The sequence below is a fragment of the Lissotriton vulgaris genome, chromosome 6 (genome assembly GCF_964263255.1).
Source record: "Lissotriton vulgaris chromosome 6, aLisVul1.2, whole genome shotgun sequence".
NCBI classification, from domain to species: domain Eukaryota; kingdom Metazoa; phylum Chordata; class Amphibia; order Caudata; family Salamandridae; genus Lissotriton; species Lissotriton vulgaris.
The window spans coordinates 774,515,899-774,540,718 of record NC_141694.1 but is presented as its reverse complement, the minus strand read 5'-3'; the positions used below and the strand labels follow the sequence as shown (position 1 = coordinate 774,540,718).

At 45.2% G+C, this 24,820-nt stretch overlaps 1 protein-coding gene across 1 annotated transcript in view; it reads right to left on the bottom strand.

The window, feature by feature from the left end:
* Positions 1-24,820, bottom strand: part of LOC147707968 (amine sulfotransferase-like) — a 426,437-nt gene that overhangs the window by 202,491 nt on the left and 199,126 nt on the right. The gene's annotated exons all lie outside the window — the stretch shown is intronic.

The window sequence follows — 24,820 nt, the reverse complement described above, 5'->3', positions numbered from 1 at the left end:
GAATGCTTGGAAGGATAGAGATGTCTACTAGGTTCTCCCGACCCAACCTATCAGCAAGGATATAGTTGATTCTAGAAGAGTGATAGTGTTTTTTACTAGAAAACGTAAAACGTTGTTCTACCCCCTTTTTCGCCCTCCAAGCATGGACTAGTCCAAGCTCGTGAATCATGTTGATCATAGCCCGACGAGTACGGGGTGCACCAGCATATTGGCTATAATTAGACATATCTCGAAGGGGATTAAGAAGGACATTAAAATCACCTCCGATTATTACCGGAGTAGTGACTTCTATCAATTTGGTCTGCACTCTGTATAAGTAGGCTCGATCATCAACATTGGGGCCATAAAATGAAACAATAGTAAGCTCTGCTCCCCCCAATGGCCAACTGTGCTATTATCCATCTTCCAGATTGATCAGATGAGACAACGGCCCCAGCAGCGCTAGGATGCCTGGCTTCATCTTGGGGGGTGCCCAGGAGTGGACATCTCACAGGAAAGCCAGGAAGGGTTCCACAGCGGTATGAATACAGCGCTACGAGACCTCTGGGTAGAAGGCGCTATATAAATACAAACACATTTACATTTACATTTAATAATGCCTCCAGCGCCTATTCTAATTAAAATCGCCACCCCTTTGTTATGACCTGTCTGCTCAGAGGAGCAATAATGCTCAACTCATCGATATTTCCCAAAGACGGCCTTACACTCCAAATGGCTCAGGTGTGTCTCTTGCAGGAGACAGACCTAAGCAGAAGACTGTTCAAGAAATTTCATAACTAACCTTTGTCTACGCGGGCATTGGAGCCCTTTGATTTTCCACGAGACAAATTTAGTCTTGGTACTCATTGGGACTTACATAACGTTCCTACTACCTGGACCTTATTCAAGCACTCAGGAAATGGCTTACATTAAGATGCAATTGAAAATGAGGATTTTTTTTTCCCACCGCAACCTCACCCGTGCTCCACCCCCTGTGACCTCAGCAACCCCTCGCTACCCTGGGGAACCCTCCTTTCTCCTCTGAGCATAGGCCCTTTGGACTAGGACTCCTGGACGTGACCATAACAAGATACTTCAGCCTCCTGGACGCTCACCGAGCTGTTCTCCAGGCCGGTTACTCGCATTGGCCCACCACGCCTCCTTCTCGGGGCATACTGGAGGGCACAGACTCCACAGGAGAGGACCCGGAACTGCAAACCGGGAATCTGCCGCCTCCACTCCCTCACCGCACCTACGAATCGGAGCCACAAAGGTTCCAGGGCCGCAACTCCCCTATCCTCGCAAACCATCTGACCTTGGAGAGGGCGCCGCCACGCAAAATAAAACTGTAAGTATGATCTCGAAGAAAAGTACTCCCGGCTAAGGGTTACAAACCGGGGGGTCCAGCATTAGTTATTTTATAAGGAAAAACATGTCAAGAGTGCCCGCTATAGCTCCGGCGAAACCAGGCTATACACGCCAGAGGAACTCAGCCACGACCGTTAGCTTCCGGCCACCATGTTCCCCCTCCCTCCGTGGCTTTGGAGACAGTTGCGCAAATGCATTAAGTTATTGATGAAAGTGAGGAGGTTAATAGTTATGGAAACTCTGGGAATCTCTTTTTAGGTCTGCCTACACAGCGCCCCGATTTGCAGGACACTGTTACCAATAAATACACGTCGCTTTTGCCTGCTGAGAGTGCTTCATATACACTCCTAAACAACCCTCATCAAATCCAGTAAGTTTGGCTTTAACATGTCACACGTACTTCTGAAGAAATGCTGTGTGCATATCCTCTCATTAACGCCAGGCTTTTTGTCTTTGCCAATGCTTTTTACTTTAAGCGGATCAAGAACAGAGTTAGCTTGCAGCCAGTACCACTTAATTGTTTGTGAAATGCCACTCAAAGATGTAGGGCGTTGGGAGAGCGAGAATCATGTTGATTTGTTAAAAGTGAATGAAATTGGTCGGCTATTTAGCAGAGTGTCACGAGCCTTAATTCATTACGCAAGCTGCGAGGCTGGACCCGATGTAATCTGCATGCTAACTGTACCAAATAGAGGGAGGGTCTAGATTGTGAAATGACCAGCGGTCAGATGGGCGTGGTGGAGCAAAAGGGAATGCACAAGGCAGGATGTGGTTATTAAACCAACATTCCCTCCTAAGTATTTGCTCCAGAAGATCCCCGTTCACTTGCTTTGCAGGACTGATCTTGCATGTTGGTCGAAAACATGGAGAATGCCCCTTTTTAGGTCTCGCGTTTGGCAGCATTCAGCCGTCAGAGTGCGAGTTATGGAGAAAGTATGAACTGCGCCTATGTCCTATTCCAGTGATGGGCAATGGCTGTGAGCAATCACTTGTCTGGGGCACCTCATAGAGAGAATTCCAGCAAAGCATAAACTCTTTTGGGGGGTTTGGCTTGCGAGCAGCCAAGATGGCCGCATTCTTTTGAGCTCCGTCGCGTCGACGGGAGGTGACACGAATAATTATGTGACAGAGACCTTCATTGCCTAAAGGAAATACAGAATCTGGCAGCGGAACGTGGAAGGAGTGTTGGTGGTGGTTTTTTAGAGGCTGCTGTACGCTCTTGACAGCACAATAACCGTGATTGCTGTTACCTCAGGAGCAAACCTCAAAATGGCGGCGCAAGCAACACAAGTGAAAAGGCGGCGCTCTACTGATAAGTACTGACTATCGTCTGGTGCTGAATTTCTGCATTGCATTTCAGTCACCTTTTGTTTGATAATATTGCTTTTGCGCATGGCCATGCAGTTTCATGATCGGAATAGCCATTTTCACATATATGTGCTCAACGCGCTATTCATATATTTAATGCCCTCGTAACAGTTATCTTCTGCAGTGGGTGTCAGTTTTGTCATGCATTTTCTTTATTATGTTTGCCTATTTGAAATGCTTGTTCCTTCTCTGGCATTATTTCAGTAACTTTACCAGGCATTGAAGCGCACCATTCTGTTTTATGTGGTCTGCCATAGGAAATTGGATTTTTTGCTGCTCTTTTAGGCTACTTTATTCTGAGTAAAAGTGTGTACGCTGCATTCAGCCTGTCGGTGCGGAGCAGTTAGAGCCTTATATGTTAAGGCCACGGTTTGCCATACCGTTGGTCTCCAAGGGGCTGCCCTCAACCAGTGAGGAATCTAGTACTACTTTAGTGTAAAGCAGACACACGCTGAGTGCTGACCTATCTGTCTCTATTGTTTTCTAATGGCAGACAATATGGGTCTCTCTCCCAAAGCCAAGGACTCTAAAGGAAATTTTAAGAGATCTAAGCAAACTTCTCCTACTCCGGAACTGGTACCGAAAGATTCTGGTACTACGTTAGATACTATTCTCTCTCATCTAAATGCTGATCATGATATTGTGCAGAGCACTAAAACAAATACTGATTTACTTCAGGTTGAAGTAGCAGCAATCAGGAATGACTTCAAGAACTTGACGCTTCGTGTTTCAAACTCAGAATCTCAGATATGTGTAGTGGAGCATTCCACACATCAACAGTCTAAATACATGCAGAATATGGAGCACTCCCTGGTTGCTTTACTGAGAGATCTTACAGAGCAGGAAGACAGGAACCGTAGAAGTAATCTCCGTATATTTGGTTTACCAGAGAACTCAGAGAAAACCGCGGCATCAATGCTAGAGGGGGAGAGGTGTGGCGCTGCGCCCAGGGCGACTGATGCTGGAATCTGGGGATCACGGTTTGAACCCCGGCGCCAGCGGCACATTAGCCCAGCACCATGTGACTCTGGGCAATAGCTTGCTTAATCTTTCTGACGGCACCAGCGCCTAGAGACACTTACGAGTGATTGTTCGCGCTTTACAAATGTGGATTATTATTATTGTTATTATTAGACTTTTTGCTCAATTGGATTCCTACTGTGATGAATATTTCTTTTCAGAGAAATTTTGAAATAGAGCTTGCACACAGGGTTCCCACCTTTTGATCAAAGTCTTCACCACATCCTAGACCAGTGGTCTTCAAACCGTTGAGACATCAACATACTGAGCAAATGTTGGCGCAGATGAGGAAAATCAAAGCGATTAATTGGGAAGGCCACAGAATTGCTATATCCCAGGACTTTGCTAGAGATACTGTCATCAGGCGGAAAGGATTTCTCAACCTTCGAAGATGACTTCTGGAAATGAACATTCCGCTTTCTTTTGCTGGTCCCTCGCGTTTTCGAATAACTTTCAGAGGTCGTACTCAGATATTCTATGAACCTTCGGAGTTTTCCACCTTTTTGGACAAGCAGACCGAGTCCCAGATGGAATCTAGTTCTACTCCTGGTCCATCTAGGTCTTAAGTAATTCTTGTTTGATGTCTGGAGTATTGCTTTTATGGTTCTTTTTCTTATATTTGTATTGCTAGTATTTCTGCAATAAGCTAGGGTGATTATTGTCACTTTAGGAGATTTATCTGTTGCTACTCGCAGATTTATTAATGTCTTAACTTTACCTTTGCAGGTCTTGCTTCCATGATACAGGATGATGTTATATCTATAGCATTTCTATTTGTCTATCTGTCTATAGCTCCAGCAATTTTTTTCTTTCTTATTGTTTTCTCTGGTCTGTTTTCCTACTCTCCTCTTCTATATTTTCTTATATTATTTTATCTCAATCCTTTTCTGTTAGGCTTTGCTTGGGGGCTATTGTCATTTTATGTTCTAAATTCTAGTTCCTCAGTACGTCTTAGTTTAATGAGTTCTTAGGTAAGGTAATTTTCTTTCTCTTTTCTTAATTGGATAGCTTAAATAAAATGAGATTCCACTAAAGTCTGCTGTCTCCGTGTGGTGGTGCAGCCAGTGATCAAGAGCAGCACAAGGCTCAAACGCGTTTGGCGATCTCATTATGGAAGGCAAGTGGGCTGGCTTTTACTGCTGCTACCAGCAATGTGTGTGCTGTAACTTCTCCGTGTGTGATATCTTCAAAGAGGGAAACCTGTTGTTTGATGTAGAAGCGGCTGGCTCAGTCGCGAAGACGTCCCGCCACTGGACTAGGCGGATCCACGGTGCTCAGCAAACAGAGCACTGACAGGAACGGAGGGGGCCTGCCTGCTGGGATATATTTGGAGCAGTACAGCGAGTCCACTTAACCTCCCTCCCACTGGGTTTAATATTTAGAGAGAAGACTCCACCGTACCCACTGGGGTTAGACATTCTATTTTATTACACGGAGCAGCGGCACCTAAACAGGTTGTTATTTTGCATCTAAAGGCCTGGCAACAATTTGCATGAACTACGACATCCACAAGGCTGTGTTTGCTAATGCCCACATGGGCGGGACTTTGAATTTAAATAAAATGAGATTCCACTAAAGTCCGCTGTCTCCGTGTGGTGGTGCAGCCAGTGATCAAGAGCAGCACAATGCTCGAAATGCGTTTGGCGATCTCATTCTGGAAGGCAAGCGGGCTGGCTTTTACTGCTGCTACCGGCGATGCATGTGCTGTAACTTCTCCGTGTGTGATATCTTCAAAGAGGGCAACCTGTTGTTTGATATAGAAGCGGCTGGCTCAGTCGCGAAGACGTCCCGCCACTGGACTAGGTGGATCCACGGTGCTCAGCAAATAGAGCACTGACAGGAACGGAGGGGGCCTGCCTGCCAGGATATATTTGGAGCAGTACAGCGAGTCTACTTAACCTCCCTCCCACTGGGGGTAATATTTAGAGAGAAGACTCCACCGTACCCACTAGGGTTAGACATTCTATTTGATTACACGGAGCAGCGGCACCTAAACAGGTTGTTATTTGGCATCTAAAGTCCTGGCAACAATTTGCATGAACTACGACATCCACAAGGCTGTGTTTGCTAACACCCACATGGGCGGGACTTTGAATTTAAATAAAATGAGATTCCACTAAAGTCCGCTGTCTCTGTGTGGTAGTGCAGCCAGTGATCAAGAGCAGCACAATGCTCGAAACGCGTTTAGCGATCTCATTATGGAAGGCAAGCGGGTTGACTTTTACTGCTGCTACCGGCGATGCGTGTGCTGTAACTTCTCCGTGTGTGATATCTTCAAAGAGGGCAACCTGTTGTTTGATCTAGAAGCGGCTGGCTCAGTCACAAAGATGTCCCGCCGCTGGACTAGGTGGATCCACGGTGCTAAGCAAACAGAGCACTGACAGGAACGGAGGGGGCCTGCCTACCGGGATATATTCGGAGCAGTACAGCGAGTCCACTTAACCTCCCTCCAACTGGGGGCAGGGCTCGAGTCGGGGTACCACGCGGGTGGACGGCGTCCCCCCCATTATTTTACCGAGAGCTCGATAACAAACTACTGCCAGAGTCTAATGTGCGTGCGACACCTCCTTTGATCTGTAAAATACATTACACATGAAGTGTCTCAGCTGTTTGTCACGCGCTCGCTTCTCTGATGCAATCGCATCTCAGGGGTGAGCGAGGGGAGGCAATGAGCCTGATGGTGCAAGCCACCTTCCGTGACGTCACTTCCGGTCGTGATGTCAGCGTCCCCCCACTTTATTTTTAGGACTTGTGCCCTAACTGGGGGTAATATTTAGAGAGAAGACTCCACCGTTTTCACTGGGGTTAGTCATTCTATTTTATTACACGGAGCAGCGGCACCTAAACAGGTTGTTATTTGGCATCTAAAGTCCAAAAGGCTCTGTTTGCTAACGCCCACATGGGCGGGACTTTGAATTTAAATAAAATGAGATTCCACTAAAGTTCGCTGTCTCCGTGTGGTGCTGCAGCCAGTGATCAAGAGCAGCAAAATGCTCGAAACGGGTTTGGCGATCTCATTACCGTGTGTGATATCTTCAAAGAGGGCAACCTGTTGTTTATATATATATATTTTTTCGCTCCCAGATTGTCCACCTCTTGAGTAGCACGCGAGCAGCAGCTTTATTTATGTGTAGGTGAAGACGGGGATCCGCTTATAGATGCCGCTCCGTAATGGATCTGCCCGACGCGTTTCGAAGCTCCATCTGCTTCTCTTCAGGGGCTTTAACGGAAGCGGTGTGCGCACCCGCTACACTTCTCCAATCATATTACTCACCCGCCGATGGGAGGCTCCAATGAGACTTCTGGGAAGTGTAGTGCGGAAAGCACACAATCAAGTCCTGTATGGACTCCACAAGTGGGCCCGTCCTCGATCCCATGTACGGCTGCTACTTCACTGCCGTGACCCCCAACGTTAGTGGGGTGGTGCATACTCTGCAGCTGGACGGCCGCATATAGATTCTCGCTCCCAGGTTGTCCACCTCTTGAGTAGCACGCGAGCAGCAGCTTTATTTATGTGTAGGTGAGGACGGGGATCCGCTTGTAGATGCCGCTCCATAATGGATATGCCCGACGCGTTTCGAAGCTCCATCTGCTTCTCTTCAGGGGCTTTAACGGAAGCGGTGTGCGCACCAGCTACACTTCTCCAATCATATTACTCACCCACCGATGGGAGGCTCCAATGAGACTTCTGGGAAGTGTAGTGCGGAAAGCACACAATCAAGTCCTGTATGGACCCCACAAGTGGGCCCGTCCTCGATCCCATGTACTGCTGCTACTTCACTGCCGTGACTCCCAACGTTAGCGGGATGGTGCATACTCTGCGGCTGGACGGCCGCATATAGATTCTCGCTCCCAGGTTGTCCACCTCTTGAGTAGCACGCGAGCAGCAGCTTTATTTATGTGTAGGTTAGGACGGGGATCCGCTTGTAGATGCCGCTCCGTAATGGATCTGCCCGACGCGTTTCGAAGCTCCATCTGCTTCTCTTCAGGGGCTTTAACGGAAGCGGTGTGCGCACCCGCTACACTTCTCCAATCATATTACTCACCCGCCGATGGGAGGCTCCAATGAGACTTCTGGGAAGTGAAGTGCGGAAAGCACACAATCAAGTCTTGTATGGACTCCACAAGTGGGCCCGTCCTCGATCCCATGTACGGCGGCTACTTCACTGCCGTGACCCCCAACGTCAGTGGGGTGGTGCATACTCTGCGGCTGGATGGCCGCATATAGATTCTCGCTCCCAGGTTGTCCACCTCTTGAGTAGCACGCGAGCAGCAGCTTTATTTATGTGTAGGTGAGGACGGGGATCCGCTTGTAGATGCCGCTCCGTAATGGATCTGCCCGACGCGTTTTGAAGCTCCATCTGCTTCTCTTCAGGGGCTTTAACGGAAGCGGTGTGCGCACCGGCTACACTTCTCCAATCATATTACTCACCCGCCGATGGGAGGCTCCAATGAGACTTCTGGGAAGTGTAGTGCGGAAAGCACACAATCAAGTCCTGTATGGACTCCACAAGTGGGCCCGTCCTCGATCCCATGGACGGCTGCTACTTCACTGCCGTGACCCCCAACGTTAGCGGGGTGGTGCATACTCTGCGGCTGGACGGCCGCATATAGTTTCTCGCTCCCAGGTTGTCCACCTCTTGAGTAGCACGCGAGCAGCAGCTTTATTTATGTGTACACACCATACTTCCCATAACACACAGTCTCATCTGAGCCTCCCAATGGTGGGTGTGGCATATGGAAAATGGAGAAGTTGGTTGGCCGTCATGCACGCCGCTTACGTTAAAGCCCCTGAAGAGAAGCATATGGAGCTTCAAAACGCGTCGGGCAGATCCATTACGGAGCGGCATCTGCAAGCGGATTCCCGTCCTCACCTACGCATAAATTAAGCTGCTGCTCGTGTGCTACTCAATGGTGGACAACCTTGGAGCGAGAATATAAATGTGGCCGTCCAGCCGCAGAGCAGGCACCAACCCGCTAGCTTTGGGGGTCACGGCAGTGAAGCAGCAGCCGTACATGGGATCGAGGACGGGCACTCTTGCGGGGTCCATGCAGGATTTGATTTGTGCTTTCCACACCATACTTCCCATAACGCACAGTCTCATCTGAGCCTCCCAATGGTGGGTGTGGCATATGGAAAATGGAGAAGTTGGTTGGCGGTCATGCACGCCGCTTACGTTAAAGCCCCTGAAGAGAAGCATATGGAGCTTCGAAAGGCGTCGGGCAGATCCATTACGGAGCGGCATCTGCAAGCGGATTCCCGTCCTCACCTACGCATAAATTAAGCTGCTGCTCGTGTGCTACTCAATGGTGGACAACCTTGGAGCGAGAATATAAATGCGGCCGTCCAGCTTTGGGGGTCACGACAGTGAAGCAGCAGCCGTACATGGAATCAAGGACGGACACTCTTGCGGGGTCCATACAGGACTTGATTTGTGCTTTCCACACCATACTTCCCATAACGCACAGTCTCATCTGAGCCTCCCAATGGTGGGTGTGGCATATGGAAAATGGAGATGTTGGTTGGCGGTCATGCACGCCGCTTACGTTAAAGCCCCCGAAGAGAAGCATATGGAGCTTCGAAACGCGTCGGGCAGATCCATTACGGAGCGGCATCTGCAAGCGGATTCCCATCCTCACCTACGCATAAATTAAGCTGCTGCTCGTGTGCTACTCAATGGTGGACAACCTTGGAGCGAGAATATATATATATATATATATATATAGATATGTTGTGTTGATGTTTTGTTCGTCATCTATATCAATTTATTCTCTCTCGTTCCTTCCTTGTGGTGTGTCTGAGTACTTATTGTTTGTTATGTATTATCCATGCTTGTTATTATGAACGTGTATTATGCAGTAATTTTCTATTTATTCACGGGTCTTCAAGACTAATAGTATACATTTAGTACTTGAGTATGTTATTTCAATTTTTTTATGTTTTGTACGACATTCCAATGGTTCCTAAACTCTTTTTTCTCCACAGTTATTGGGTAGGCTGATAGTATATGAACTTAATAACCGCTTATTCATTTCCAGTTGCTTCTCCCTAATAGGATATGTGAATTAGTGTATATGTATTCTACTTTGGCTTATGCCATTTTACATCTATTTATTAAGTATGGGTGAAATTTGCGAATTCGCGACCGCAAATTTTGCGCGGTCCGCGAATTCGCGCGGTCTGCAAAGTCCGCGAATATGTGCAAACTTGCGAATGCTTTTATTTTGGCGTGTTCGCTGGGTTTTTTCCAGCGCGGCTACCGCAAACTTACCCATGCGGTCGTTTTTGGCTGCGCCCATCTTGTTAGCAGGAGGAAAACAACTCAGCAAACTCAGAATCAAGGTAAGTCAACTCAGCGCATGCGAGATTGTATTTTTGAAGCGCGAACAAGCAAAAAGAATATTCACGAACTTGCGAATTGCGGATTTTTTTGCAATTTTGAGCGATTCGCGGATTGCGAAATTGCCAAAAATCCGCAAATTTTGCAAGCGGAACGAATTTTCAGCCCATGGTTACTATTTATATATGTTAACTTTTTCATATTTTGTTCAATAGTAATATATATATTTCGGTTTGCCATGTATTGAACAGGAAGGCTACTACATAAGTCTTTCCTCTTAAAAGTTGCCTATATAGATTGATAGCTCCTGTGTTATATTGAATGTTTTAATCAATTACTAGAATGTATTTATATATTTATTTTACTTTGCCTTTCTCTGCTGCCTACACTTTATATTCTCTATTGCTTCCTTTTTAATAGGCAGTTGGTGTTTTGCTGGCTTCTTTGGTTGCTCCTTCATGTTTTTCCCTCGTATGCATTTTGTCCATTATAGACTTCCGCTGATGGGGTTTCTTTTCTCTTCTGCGCTGTGTTTTGCTCTCTTTTTTCTATTCACTTCTCTTTTTCTTCCAATCTTCACTTATTCCATCTTTTCTAGATCCTCCTGCTACAATCCATTTTCCGTGTCTCCACTGTATTCGTTTTATCTTTATTTTTCAGATCCTGACACTATGTGTTCCCTTTTTCTTGCAACAAGTGTTATTTGGTATATTGGTTCCTCGCTAATATGCCGGGCCTGAATGTTCTATCACTAAATGTGCGTGGTTTGAATCATCCTGTGAAGAGGGCAACATTTTTGGATTATTGTAAAAGCCTTTCTAGTGATTTAGTCTTGCTACAAGAAACCAAAATAGCGCATAAAGAATCTTTACTGTTGCGGAAGGAGTGGGTTCTTGATGTTGCTTGTTCTGAGGCCTCGGGTAAGAAGAATGGAGTGGTGATTATGATTTCCAAGAATTCTGTACTGACTATTTTTTTTTGCGGCGCATGACTCAGAGGGTACGTGGTTGCTTACTCGCTTATCCAATGGCTCTCTGGATATCTACGTCATGAATATCTATGCACCTAATGGTGATGATCCATCTTTTTGGCGTTTTATTACTAAAAAGCTCTCAGAAGTTCCTCATAATGGTAATTTGATTGTTGGTGGGGACTTTAATCTACCAATCAATCCCATATTAGACAGACACTCTGCTTTTAGGTTTCTCCCTCTCAGGGCTCACAAGCAGATGACTAATATGTGTTCCTCCTTTAGTCTTTCTGATGTGTGGAGAATGCATAATCCCACTGGTAGCTACTTCACCTTTTTTTCCTCTCCACACTCTAGTTTTTCTCGTATTGACTATCTTCTCGTTCACTCAGCACTCTTAAAATATTCATTGAACCCTGTCTTCCATCCTATACTTGTTTCTGATCATGCAGCTGTCTCGTTTACGCTTCTGAATTTTTCAGAAAATAGGGAGCCACGCACTTGGCGTCTGAATACAGAGATCTTGTATGATCAGGTTCAGGTTAATCTGCTTAACATAGATATCACAAACTTTTTTCAGGAGAATGAGTCCTCGGTTAAGTCTCCAGTGATTCTATGGCATGCATTCAAATGTACGATTAGGGGACAGATTATAAAAAAAATGGCAAAAAGAAATTCAGATATTAGAAAGGAACTTTCTCTTTTTTAGCGGATAATATTAAACGTAAAGAATGCTTATATAGATGCTCTAAAGATAAATAGATTTTACAAGATATCAAGAATCTAAACTATTCTTACAACTCTACTGTAACTAAGAGAGCTCATATTGGTGTCCAGGCGCAGAAGTCCAAACAGTTGCTTCTGAAGAATCGAGCGGGGAAAGTATTGGCGGCTATGTTAAAGTATCAAGATTCTAATGTTATATCAGACCAAATATCTTGTATAAATGACAGTTCTGGAGCTAGGAAGTTTCAAACTAAGGAGATCTTGAAGTATTTTGTGGATATTATAGCAAATTATACACTCCTCAAAATCAATCCCCTCTTGATCAATGCAACAATTCTTGAATTCGATTCCTATTCATACTGTTTCTGATGCTGATGGGGTAAAGCTGGGGAAACCGATTGATCCCGAAGAAATTATCCATGCTATTAAGGCCACTCGCTCAGGGAAAGCTCCGGGTCCAGCTGGGTTTCCTATTCTTTTTTATAAGACTTTTCTTCCATCTCTAATATCTCGCCCCATATCTCTTCTGAATATGGAAGCAAACAATTTTGCCAAGATTTTGGCCAAACGTCTGGAACCATATATTCCTTCGCTTATTCCCCCATCACAGACTGTCTTTGTTAAGGGCAGGCTGGCTAGGGATAGTATCCTGACTTTTTGCCATATCCTGGGGAAAGCAAAGTTATCTAGCCTTTCTTCGGCAGCCATTGCTCTCGACACCGAAAAGTCTTTTGATAAGGTTTCTTGGCCATTTTTACATGCAGTACTTCAGTCTCACAATCTTGGAGATTCCTTTGTTAATATGGTGATGTCTTTGTACGCGCAGCCTAGAGCAAATATAATGGTTAATGGAGCTACCTCTTCCTTTTTTAACCGTGTCAGGGTACTAGACAAGGTTGCCCGTTATCTCCTCTTCTTTTTTTACTATCTATTGACCCTCTTCTTTGGCAACTACATCTTATTCAAAATATAAAAGGCTTTCAATTTGGTTCAACCACTATCAAAACAGCTGCCTATGCAGATGATGTGCTCATCTTTTCTGAAGATATTGCTAATGTATTCCTGCGATTTCCGAGACTAATAAAGTATTTTCTAGTGTTTTAGGGTATACTCTGAATAAAGATAAAACGGAGATGTTTCCTCTCAATGCATTTTTATTTCCTGCTCACATGGGGAATGCTGGCTTTAAATGGCAATCAAACCACATTAAATATCTAGGGATTTGGTTCTGTCATAATTTAACAGACACCGTCTTGTATAATGAATCCCAAACTTTAGTTAAAGTTAGACACTTGTTGGATAAATGCTCACCTAAATATATTTCTGGTGGGGACGTCTTCAAACTTTGAAGATGATGATAATTCCCATTATTACTTTTGTGTCCTCAATGCTTCCTGTCAAGTTGTCTTCATCTTTCTTCCATGAAATTGATACCGTCACTTCAAAATTCCTCTGGAGCGATAAGCGAGCCATAATAGTCTATAAGCATTTGAGGAAACCTTATGATATGGGAGGTTGTAATCTTCCAGATTGGGATCGATTCCAAGTGGAATTCTTATCCTCTCAAGGGGCTCTTTAGTTTTCTATGGATCCTCGACATATTCCGCCGTGGTTGTTTATTGAGCGAGATTTGTCTTCTCCTCTACCTACATTCTCCTTTTTAACTGCATCCACATTATCTATTCCTTTTCCTCGTTGTATTGTTTTGGATACCATTGCTACCTGAAGGCTATAGATAAAAAGTATCTAAGCCAACTCATAAGTCTTGATGGTCTTCTCTGTTGCAAAATCCTAAGATTAAGCTTGATCTTGATTCGACAATAGTGAAATACTGGGCTAGCAAAGGTATCACATTGGTTAAACACCTTTATGACTCAAATCATGATCCATTGCCTTTCTCTTTCTTAGCTCGGCAGTATTCTCCCAATAATTTAGATTTTTATACATTTTTAAAAATAAAGGTTGCTGTAGCTAAGGTTCATTTCGACCCAGATTCACATACAGTTTCCCTTCTATCTATGTGGCATAAAGCAGGTCATGTGGCCTCTAAAATATATACATTTTTATCCACCACGCCGCCTTTATTGAATATGGTCACACAATAGAAATGGCTACATCATTTTGACCATGACCTTTTTAAACATATCTCACCATAAACTTGGCAAATTATTGGGAAATTTTCCCTACGTAATAAAATTGGTCCTTCTCTTATTCAGTCTAATTTTTTTTCTCTCAATCTTTTACATTGGACCCCGGTACGCCTGTACTCCCTCAAACTTAAGGATAATGGTCTCTGTTGGAGTTGTAACTTAGCCGCTGGTACACATCAACATATGTTTTTTGAATGTTCTTTACTCCAACCTTTTTAAGAGCTGGTTCACAAACATCTCGTGCTAATCTTTAACATTCAATTTCAGCTCTCGTTACTTTTAATTTTGTTGGGCCCATGGGCTACAATATCGCCATTGCGGTTGGATCCTTTAGATATGCAGTTACTAGACTTATTGTTGACAATTGCGGTTAAGATTATCCTATCGGAATGGAAATCATTTGGGTCATACTTGGTGGGCTTGGGTATATTTTCTCTGTGGGGCTCATACTTCTGTGGAGGAGAAACATTTTTCACCCTTTATTTCTAGTGGGGTATGAAGATCTTTGGATAGACATGTGCATTTAGCTTCACAAGGCATGGTAGAGCAATGTCCCTTTGTGTCTTCTCCTTAATTGTTCCCTCTCTATTGTAGCAGGGGTCTCGATCTCTTCTCTCTTTCTTTCTTCCGTTCTCTCTTTCTTTCTTCCTCTCTCTCTTTCTCTTGCTAATTATTTATCAGAGTGATACAACTGACTTTCTCGTATTGTTCCTCTACGGTTTTTTACAATACATTAATTGATATGTAGGGGTTATATATGACATAATTTATACTGATGTTTGCTTATGTATTTACTTTTTTTATTATGTATTGCTCTTGGTCGGGATATTGCTTTTTATTGTATCTTAATTATTTATATTTCTTCTTAAATTAATGAAGATATTATAACAAAAAAAAGGAAAAAGGCATAAACTCTTTAGCTTTTCACCTTAACCAGTGCTTAGTTAGCGATTGATTTTTTTTTTGGTGTGCTAGTGCCCCTGTGCGTATGTCTAAGTATTATGAAAAACTGGCACCGGGTCAAAAGCAGAAATTAACATGTATCTATGCTGAACAGGACTGAACATTTGTTATGGCTAATTTTGGCTTGTCTGTCTTATTTGTCGAACAGTTTACTTAAATTTAAAATAAAAAGTCTGGTTGCGTGTATTCAGAGGCTTTAGAGATAAACAGGTACAGGTAATCCACAGTGCATGTTCCAACCACTGCCCAAAGCATCTTGGTTTGAAAGTGCAGGGGTGCTTTGAGAGTCCCGTTGAGTCACTCTCACTAGATCTATTCAGCAACCCGGGCCGGTTCGAGTGAGTTTTAGAATAACTCATAAATATATCCATAAATCCACTCATGAAGTCGATCTGATTTATATTGCAGCTGTAGGTCAGAATTTAGCCATGGCACTTCCATAGTACTGATCGACTGTCTATCTCTTACCCAGTGCCCATTTAGGCTGATTAGCCTAGTCCACACACACCACATGAACCGTTCCTGTTCTAAGGAGTTTCTTGGCTCATGAAAGGGTTGTTAAAAGTTCCGTTAACTTCTTTCAAAGTGCTCAACATAGTTGGGCCCTCTCTGCAGGCAGGCTGTCAGTTCCTCAATTTTCCTGTATAAATTGCATTGTGGTAAGTGACTCTGTTGCAGCAATAACAGTTGCTTAACCTAATGGCTACAAAAGGACAGTAGTAGTTCATAAACACTGTTTTAACCCCAACCAGGGCAGTAGTTTATGTATTATTTCCTAGGACTTGATTTGTAAACTGTTTCTCAGCCTCTCCTGCTGCTTCACAGAGGAAGCCATAGGCATTTTTCTATGGGGTGCCACAAGAAACACCAGCACCCTTCCATACTTTCCACAAATTCTGCAGAGGAGCGCAAAGGGTGGGTTTTTCTGAATCCTCATGCTTTCGAGGCTTTTATTGCATTTCCGAATGGGACATAAACAAGCGTTTGCAATACACTAGGCATTGCATTTGTCGTTGCTTACAAGAAGCAAGGTTGGCAGTAACTGCGCCTGCTTTACTACCAGTCTTGCTTCTCCTAACCAAGGACTATAAGTACAAAGTGCGTGTTTATGCACCACTTGCGAGTTTTCAAAACACATAAATAAAAGGAATTGTCATTCACAATGCCAATACCTCAAACTCGTGCAAATGCGAGACCAATTGCATTGCAAATGCTTGAGTTTGAGTTTAAAATTACTTATAGAGCGCACGTCTACCAGCGGTTTCTTGGCGCTACAGCTAACAAGGTCCGGGGCTAGAAGGCTGGGTAAGCTGCTGGCGTATTATTCAAAGGACTTCGTGAACAAAAAAGTCTTGAGGTGTTTACGGAATTGTGGGTACAGAGTGATGGAACGAAGTTCAAGGGGAAGGGAGTTCCAGAGGATCGGGGCAAGAGTGGCAAATTTTGAGCCTCCCCACTTCTTTCTCCGGTAGCGTGGGATGGTGAGGAGGGACTGGGAGGACGAGCGTAGTTCCCTGGTGGGAACGTAAGGAACGATCTCGGAAGAGATGAACGCCGGGGCCAGGCCAAGTCGGGCCAAGAAGGTGAGGGTTGCGAGCTTGAATTGGACCCTGGCTCGCACGGGGAGCCAGTGTAAAGATTTCAGAAGAGGGGTAGAGTGGTGAATTTTGGAAGTTTGAAGGCCAGGCGGGCCGCCTGGTTTTGTATCTGCTGTAGGCGCCGCAGGCTATACGCAGGGATGCCGGCATATAGGGCATTGCCGTAATCCAGGCGGGACACCACCATGGCCAGGATGATGAGCTTGAGAGCAGAGAAAGTGAAGAAACGGGACACCCTGCGTATAGAGCGCAGTGAAAGGAAAGAAGAAGATGCCACAGAGCTAACCTGGGAGTGAAGGGTGAGTTGAGAATTGAGTTTTATGCCTAGGGTTTTGACAGAGAAAGAGGGTACAGGAGAGGGGCCAAGGGAGGGGGGCCAGAAAAGAGGAGACCAGGGGCAGGATGAACCACCCGTCAATACCAGCTCGGTCTTGTCGGGGTTAAGTTTGAGGTGATTGTGGTTCATCCAGTCCCTGATGGAGCATGACAGATTGAAAGTTTAGAACAGAAGAGGGGGAAGAGGATAGATTGAAAACAAGCTGGAGGTCATCCGCATAATTAAATACGGCGACCTCCATCTGTTGGAGAGAAAAGATAAGAGGGGCGACATACAGATTGAACAAGAGGGGGGAGAGGGAAGAGCCTTGGGGAACCCCGCACTGAACTTTCCGGACGTCCGCTGTGAAGTCATCCAGGCGGACGGCCTGGGTGCGGTCCCTCAGGAAGGAGGAGAGCCAGACCAGAGCGGTCCCCCCGATCCCCGCCGCCTTGACACGGGATAGCAAGATGGTGTGATCCACCGTATCAAAGGCGGCTGAGAGATCGAGGAGCACTAGGGCCTGGCGCTGATTGGTATCCATACCCTCCCTGAGGTTGTCCAGGACCGAGATGACAACGGACTCCGTAGAGTGTGCGGGGCGGAAGCCGGCCTGGCGGGGGGCAAGAGCTCCATGCATCTCCACAAAGGAGCTCAGAGCGCAGGTGACATGGCGCTCGAGCACCTTACCCAAAAATGGCAAGAGGGAGATGGGGCGGAAATTGGCAGGGACAGAAGGGTCTGCCCCGGGTTTTTTCAGAATAGGCACAATAACCGCGGACTTCAAGGGGTTTGGAACTACGCCTTGAGCAAGAGAGCTATTGAGGAGATGAAGGGGGGGGTCTGGGCAGGTAACAAAGATATGGCGGAGAATGTGGGCAGGACAGGGGTCAAGCGGAGAACCAGATTTGACCAGGGGAACTAAGGAGGTCAGAGATTCCCTAGTGATGGGGGGGAGGGTGGTGAGTTCACCCTTGGGAGGGGGACATTGGGGGTCAACAAAGGAGGGAGAAGGGGGAGGGATGTTGGCCTTGATGGTAGCAATTTTATGAATAAAGTAGTTATTGAGGGAGTGGCAGAGTTCTTCGGACGGGCTTAAGGGTTGTTCTGTCCGAGAACGCCAGGTTGTGGACGATCGTGAATATCTCCTTAGACTGGTTTTCCGCAGCTAGGATTTTGGAGGAGAAATATGATGTTTTGGCCTCCAAGATGTCTTTTTTATACTGGGTGAGGATGGAGGTATACTCCAGTTTTAGAGTGGGGCAATAGTTTCTCCTCCATGCCCGCTCCGCGCGGCGTACTTTTAGTTTGGTGGCCTTAAGCTCTTCGTTGAACCACCGGTTGGCATCCTTCTCACGCTTGTTAATGCTTGTTGGTTGTCCGGTGCAGTATGATTGAGATCGGCAAGTCTTATCTCAAAATGGCGCTTCTGCTGTGCCTAGACATCGTGTCTTGAGACTTCCTTCTGTCCCTTGTGGGTGGGGATTGCGTGGCGGGAGGACGGCATTGCCATGGTTTTCAGCTAGCTTTTTCAAGAAAGTGTATTCCTCTGCTGATCTTGTTACTGTTTTGTCATTTGCCTTGCTGATCGCGTACTTTTAAAGAAGGTGCTGGCACATCATGCTCCCTCAGGGACTTGGGGCCAGATATAGGTCACCAAATACCGGTCGGTAACGGCCGATTTCAGCCGTTACCGACCAGTATTTAGTGATTGAGATGTAGGGGGCCTAAATTTGACAGAATCAGTACATTTACAGAATCAGTAAATTTACCGATTCTGTAAAATACCGATTTCGGTAACTTTACTGAATCGGTAAATCTATATATGTAGGTGGCACTGCAAACAGTGCCAAAGGCCCCTAAGAATTTGTTATTTACCATGTAATACTATTGCATGGTAAATAACGAATGTCTGTGTACATGCACATCTGTGCATGTACACCTGTGCCATGTAGCACACAGACATGCCCTAAGGGCTTGTATGTGTGTTATATGGCAAACAGGCCTTAATCAGGGGTGCAACAGGGTGTCAAAGTGACACCCTGTCACCCTTGTCAATTCGGTAATTTTAAAAGGCCCATAGGAATCAATGGCAATTACCGAATCGGTAAATACCGATTCGGTAATTACCGAATCATTCCGATTCGGTAAAAATTACCAAATAATTACCTACATCTTATTTACCGAATCTAAAATACCGAATCGGTAAAATTCGGTATTTTAGAGTCGGTAAATAAGATTTACCTACATCTGGCCCTTGGTCTTTTGCCTGCACCATGAGAGATTCAAAGGAATCCATTGAAGTCAGATCATCTGCGGGGGCAGCCGTAACTCTGATCTCCAGGCCATTATTTCAGTTGCAGTAGAGGCTGCATTTTTTGCCTGGGAGGGAGCTCTTCTACCCACTGAAGTGCCTAAACTGTATCCTTCATTTGAAGGGGATGGGGATGAGGGTCCCCATAAAGGCCGCAATCATTGAACAGTTTGGGCTTTGCAGTTTTAGATCAGGCACTGGCTAATTACTTTTTATTGCAATATCAGTGTTCTGAGACTGATATTTCGCTCTTGCATGCTTCCATTCTCTATGCGCTTATGAATGAATAGAAGGATGTTGAGAAGCAGTAGTTTGCTAAATTCCGGCTGAAATGTTACCCTCTGGATAAGTTTGGGGAGGAATTCACAGTTTCGGTGAAAATTGATAACATCATTACTGGGTTGTCACACAAGGGTCTGTGGTGTTGAAGGATTCTCTGCCATCTGACGCTGCTGACAAGAAAGTGGAGGGGCCAGTGAAACGGGCCTATGTGGCTTTGAGCTTTGTGGTCCGGGTTGATACCTACTCCATTTATGCCATTCAGCACCTCCTTAAGGACTTCCATTCCTTGGCAGATAAGCTACAGGAGGGTGCAGATTTCTCTACCCTCTTAGCATTGATGGAACACGTGCGGTTTCTTTCCGAAATTGCATTTTACAATCTCTGTGCATCTGCCAGGGCTTTCTAACACAGTTGTTGAGACCCAGTGCAACATCTGAATGTGCTCATGGAAAGTTGATGCTGCTCAAAAGGCGGTCCTTTTGAAACTGCCCTTTAAATGTTCCAAGGTTTTTGGCATTTATTTGAAGGAGCAGATCAAGATATCAGTGGAGAACAGGAAGGGTTACTCATGTTTGGCATGTCGCTAAGGGCAAGGGTTTTGGTTACAAATAGGCTTTTCCAGCTGGGGCAAGGCTCCTTAGCACCAGCCCTTTTCGGGCATGGGTTGAGGCCCGGGCACCCTTAATGCTGACAAATCCTGGTACTCTTCAGCTGCCACTTTGGCCCCGCCATAAAGATACAGAATACATTTCGGCAGCACTCTTCCTCGAATATCTTTTGAGAATTCTGCTCCTTGCTAACCGGAAAAGTTAGCTTCACTTCACCAGGGGATTAAGTTGCTGCTCCATAAGGCTGCCGTCATTCCTGCTCCTCCTGGACAGATTTTCCATGGTAATTTCTTCCTGCTTTTCCTGGTGCAGAAGACGTCAGGAGAGTTCTGCCTTGTGCTGGACCTCAAGGGGGTCAACCAGTGTATCCCTCGTGTGTCTTTCAAGATGGTGTCTCTCCAGTTGAATCTGCCTGTTTTACAGAAGGGTGAGGTCCTAAACTCCATTGATCTCATGAATGCCTAACTCCATGTCCTGGTGCATCAGTTTCAGCAGAAGTTCCTCTAGTTTGCTGTTTTGGGCAGCCACTTCTAGTTCCGGGTCCTGTCCTAGCATGAGTCCCAATCTGTTGGCACTTGGTGGGTATTTTGCATTCCGAAGGTGTCCAGCTCTTCTCTTATCTGGATGACTGGCTGATTGCCTCTTATTCATTTTCAAGGCCCAGGTGGAGGTTCTGAGGGTGACCACACTGTTGCAGGAGTACAGCTTCTTGATTAAATGGAAAAGTCCCAGGTCCAGCTGTACCAAGATCTCCTCTTCATTGGGCCCTGCTTCAGGATGGAGGTCTTTGCATCAGAGGAACTTTGTGTTCATCTCTGCTCCCATTTGTCTTATCTCCTTTTTCATCCCTTGGCATCGGCAAGGACCTGGCTCTGCAGTCAGGGAGAGATGTCCTCTTCGTTGACACTTTCCCTCTGGTGAGAATGCGCTTGTATCCCTTGTTCACCATCTCTGACTGGACCCGTCATTTGAACAGAGGTATTTGAACAGAGGTATTTCTTTGATTCCAAATGCCTTGCTGGTTCTCATTACCAATGCCAGTGGTATTATATGGGGTGCCACTCTCAGGGCACAGGTGAGGTGATCTCAGACAAAGATGCTTCAGTCTTGAAATTGGAAAGACCTTGTGGCAGTTCTGAAGGTCTTTTTGTTTTTTTGTCCCCTATCCTTGCACACAGCTGTGTGTGTTCAGACAGACAACCAGGTTATCCACTCTTGTCTGAATCGGCAGACCGGTATGTGCCCCTCTCTATTTGCCATTGGGAAGAATCTCATCTCCTGGCTCTTTTGGCAGTCTGTCTTCCAGGGAGGGAGAATGGGTCTGCTGATGCTCTGAGTCTGAGGTTTCTGTCCATTGTAACAATGTGTTTGGCTCTGACGGTGTTTCAGTCAATTCTTTTTCAGTTTGGTTACCCTTCACTGGATTTGTTTGCAATGGAGGATAATCCCTCCTTCTACAGGTTTGCAGTCTAGTCCCCTCTTCGAGAGATTGGGTGATGGATGCCCGACAGTTTTCTGTCCCTAATTGTTTTTCACCCATCCCTCTTTTCCCTCAGGTGGTCAGAAAGTGATGCCAGACCATGTGGAGCTTCGGTTGATTGCCCCAATTTGAACAAGGCACCCTGTCTGTCAGTCCGACTCCACTGGGTGTTTGCCAATCCATCCGTCCCCACTACATCAGACATTTCTACCTCTGGACACACTCCGCAGTTGGAGACCTGTTGTTTGGCGCTTGAGAGGCAGTCCCTCTTAGAGAAAGGGTGTTCTTTGGATGTTGTAGCACTGATCTAGCAGTCTCAGGGACAGTCTAGCCTTAAATTGTATGACTGTCATTGTCAAAATTGTTCCATATATTGTAAGAACAAAGGTTTGTCATCTTCCCCGTGTGATCCTACAGCAGTGTTGGAGTTCCTTTGGGATGGATTTCAGCTGGGTTTGGCTGTGTCTACCCTCTGAAGTTAGTGGGTGGCTGTCCAAGTTTGTTGTGGGGCAGGTGTGTTGTCTGTTGCCCCTCTGGTGGCTCACTTTCTGCGCGGTTGTTTTCTGCAATGTCCTGTCCCCCAGTGCCACTGCAAGACTTGCCTCTAGTTCTGCTGGGTTTGCAGGATGCTATGTGTGAGCCTTTGAAGTCTGCTCACTTTAAGTTTCTGTTGGCCCATGTTGTGTTTCTGGTGGCCATTTCTGGTGGGAGACTGGTGAGAGAGAGACTGGGGCTTTGTTGTTGTACCCTCCATTCCTTTGCTTTTTCCCCACAAATTGGTTCTACACTAAGCATGGGCGAATTTTGCGCATTCGCAATCCGCGAATATGCGGATTTGCGAATTCGCAATCTGCAAAATTCGCGCATTCGCGTGAATTTGCGGATTTTTTTATTTTTGTGAGTTCGCGGGTGTTCGCGGGGCACTTTGCGTGTTCGCGAGGCGCTTTGCGTTTTCGCTGGTTTTTTTTTGCTGGCTAATCACTGCCACCTTCGCATTTTTTATGCCCATCTGCCCTCTGTACCACTCGTTTCTGTGCCCTTCTGCCCCACTCATTTTTTGTCCCCTTCTGCCCTCTGTCCCACTTTTGTGCCCTTCTGCCCTCAGCCCCACTTAGAATGGCGCTGGCAAGCTGCCAGCGCCATTCTGAAATAGCTGCAAATAGTAGAGCAGGTGCTGGAGTTGAAGGTCAAATTAAGTTACACAATCATTAATCACCCCAAGTTTGGGGTGATTAATGATTGTGTAACTGAATTTGAGCAGCACCTGCTTTACTTTATCTATTAGAGCTTCCTGTTGAAGCTGACTTTTGTAACTATTTTAGAATGGCTCTGGCAGCTTGCCGGCGCCATTCTAAAAGAGTTACAAAAGTCAGCTTGAACTTTTGACCCAATCCGTTCCGCTCGCGGATTTTGCGGGAAATTCGCGAATCTCGCGGATTGCGAATTTACCGAAAATCCGCGAGCGGAACGGATTTTCCGCCCATGCTTATTCAACACTAGTCCTGACTTTCTCCATGAGGTGGTTTCTAGATTTCATTTGGATTCTGATATTGTTTTGCCAACTTTTTATCCTGCTTCTGGGTCAACATTTGCATTTGTTTGATATATATTGTGCACTGTCTGTGTATTTGTAGCTCACTGCCTCATTTCGCAAATATGATGGCTTGTGTGTCTCCCTTGATCGGGCGAAGAGGAGTCAGAAGCCTTTTCTCTCTACCTTGTCCTGTTGGATTAAGTGGGTAATTTCTCAGCATCTTTCCATGGCAGGTATACTGGGGTGTCACTGCCTCCCCGGTGGCATTTAATGGGCTTCAATTTGTTACTTTTTTTTTTACTCCCACGTGGGCTTTGCCTCAGACTTTTATGACCCATTTCCGTTTGCAATTGGGTGGATCTGTAGCCTGATTTTGGTGCTGCTGTGTTGAGTTCTGTAGGTTCTCCTGCAGTGTAACATGTTGATGTTTTGGTTCATTGTATTCACTAACTACAACTGTTTTTGCTTACTCGTGGTGTGATTTGTTTTAAAATCAGTTTTTGGGTTGTTACTTACTCATACATAAGGACTGTGAGAAGACGACAGACAATGAGGTAATACCCACTTACCTACCAGCCATTTTCATTACTCTGAGCTCATGTCTTCCTCGTCACTGATTTATTTCTATGCTTAATTATTTCAGGAAGTCCTTTCCAACAGGTGATGTATAGTTACTCATAGTTATGGGGTCCATCTTGCATTGGGAAGGAAAAGCCACGTTTGTTAATTTGGTTCTACATGAATGGAAATAAACTCATAGGTAAGGACTGTGGTGAGGAAGACGTGGACTCTGAGAAATGAAAATTATGGGTAGCTAACCGGGCAATACTTGAAATCCTGACTTCTCAAAAGCTCCTGTTTTCTTTCAAACAAGGAACATCAGGTCACTCGAATTAAAAACCTTGGGACAATATGTTATTTGTATACGAAAGGATTATGTAAAAGAAAAGTATCATTACATTTCTATCATCTACTTTCAGGTAAAACTCAGCAAAGTGTACTACTGTAATGAGCACACAATTGTCAAACTTTAACATTTCTGCAGTTTTAGGCATCAAGGGTCGTACCATGAAAGCAGATTTGTTACTGCATAATTAGAATTTATTGGCACAATTGACATAAAACATACAGAGAATAGTGTGGTTTATTGTGTGCTCGTAACAATGTGAGGGTTTCATGATGCTAGTTGGCCATTGGCTACAGTTCATGCTATATAAAAATGCTAAACAGGGAAGGGCAGGTATTCATGGGGTTCCTGGGTTAAAAGTTTGTCTTAGCACAAGGGATAGAGTTTCGTAGTGAAGACACCGTAACTGAGCAACTGGTCTCCAAAAGCTGCTTCTTTAAGGCTGGAGATGATCTGGTTGATCTTTTGGATGGTGCTAAATTAGCTATTTCAATTTTCTCACTGCTGATCTGAATCATGGTGATTGGAAGGTATCAGGAATCAAAAACATTGGTCTGTGGAACACTAACACAGTATCACACATGTTGAAATATGTGCAAATGGTTAAATACAAATGTGGCTAAACTGTTATTTTCAGTACTGATATATCCGAGAACACAGCTGAGCAAATATTCTCATAGTATTCCCTGTAGCTGTAACTCTGATTAATAATTAGGCTTTTATAGTAAGTCGGATCAGTATACTTTCCTTATTACACCGGTCATTTTAGGTAACAGCATCTGCTTTCCTGTTGGACATGTCACATCAAAACTTATAGTGACAAAACATTGAGAGAGAAACACTGAACATCAGCGTTGTCTGGTTTTAGTGTGCGAGCTGACAGAAGACCTGCTGGT